General features: G+C 34.8%; 1 long non-coding RNA gene across 1 annotated transcript; it reads right to left on the bottom strand.

Moving 5' to 3' along the window:
- Positions 1 to 1,011: 1,011 nt before the first annotated feature.
- On the bottom strand, positions 1,012 to 1,506 carry LOC111701171 (uncharacterized). Its single transcript, XR_002765159.1, has 2 exons — positions 1,348 to 1,506; positions 1,012 to 1,214 (listed from the first exon to the last, which is right to left on the bottom strand). It is a non-coding gene; the product is annotated as an uncharacterized LOC111701171 (long non-coding RNA).
- Positions 1,507 to 1,513: the final 7 nt, after the last annotated feature.

Raw genomic sequence — 1,513 nt, 5'->3', positions numbered from 1 at the left:
TATTTTGAATCCTAACGGATTTATTTGAGTTTGCATTTGGATTCTATAAATAACCCAAGCGACGCCGAATTTTCCGTTATCTTGAAGACCCAAGCGTTGGGGAGGGGGCGGAACAACCCCGGGGTAGCTAGGGTTAAATGCGATCCTAGGATGGAGCAAAATCGAAGGAGGAGAGTTAGTTGATCGTCAGCTCCCTTAAACTGAGGTTCCCTTGAAGAATTCCCCTATTTGATGAAACTGATTTGATTCATAATATTTAGTTTGTATAAGTATCGTTCGATTTAAAGTTTGTATTTTTGTATCTTTTGTATATAAATATATTGTAAGAAAAACCGACTCGTTGAATATTTGAGAAACTCAGTGCATTGCTTTATTGATTTTTATTCATATACTATAATAAGACAGTTATTGATAAATTATAGATAACATTTGGATTAGAAATTACTGATAGAAATGTGAATATCAACAAAGAGAAGGAAGACAGCATTAAAGAATACCAAACTTCAATAGAGAGAAACTGAGATCCCGTCCAGTGGACATTTGGCCTTTTTTCAGGTAACTAGTCAATTCTTAGAATATATAATTAATTTCATAAATCCAAAATGAGAATGTAAATTGTTATATTTTAGGCCTCCTTCTAAAGGTGTAAAACCTGAATACCATAGAAATGGTAGAATCTCAGGAGTTGAACGACACCTATGTGACATCTATCTGATGTTCCATGTCTCGTGAAATTGTGTCAAAATTATACCAAAACGTATACATGTAAGATATACACGTCCGTATCATGTGATCAGAACTTCCTTCAATGGCAGTGCAGTATACTGGTCATGTGATACAGACAGAGCCACGTGATTATAATACTGCATTGCTGCATTGCCATTGGTTGGAGTTCTGGTGACATGTTTATAGTATAAACTACCAAGAGGTTATTATACAAAAAGACGAGTTAGATCTGCCAAACTTATCAGTGCATTTGGTTTGGCTATGTGATGATAATTAAATGACATGTTACACTATTGAACATTTATTTTAGCACAGTTCATACAACAAGATAATATTACTTGCAGTTGTTTATCTCGCTGTTGTTGGTGGTGGAGGAGATTAGCATGTACAAGTAGAGGACATGTGTGAGTCCTCTATTGTACAGAGGCTTTTGCACAGAACCCGAGAACTTCCCAAGGTTGTGCAACAGTCTCGCCAATTTACCAATTCTATAAAGAATATGTTAGATGAATAATTTACATCTATAATAAGAAAATATAATACCTAACCCCTCTGATCTGAACAATTCATTTGTAACAATACAGCATAACAATTCTCTGGACAATTGAATATGATTTATACCTGATAATTGTTTGGGTAACAGATCTTAACTGAGTGCGTGGAGCTGGGTTAATCAGATTGTAAACAGTGCAGTACACTGATAAACAACATAGTAAAAAGGGGCAACCAGTACCCACGGATTAATATTTACTGTAATTGTACAATGTATAATACATTATACAACAAT

The sequence above is a fragment of the Eurytemora carolleeae genome, unplaced genomic scaffold, assembly GCF_000591075.1.
Source record: "Eurytemora carolleeae unplaced genomic scaffold, Eaff_2.0 scaffold357, whole genome shotgun sequence".
Taxonomy (NCBI): Eukaryota; Metazoa; Arthropoda; class Copepoda; order Calanoida; family Temoridae; genus Eurytemora; species Eurytemora carolleeae.
Note: the sequence above shows the minus strand (reverse complement) of the source record. Positions and strands in the feature narration are given on the sequence as shown.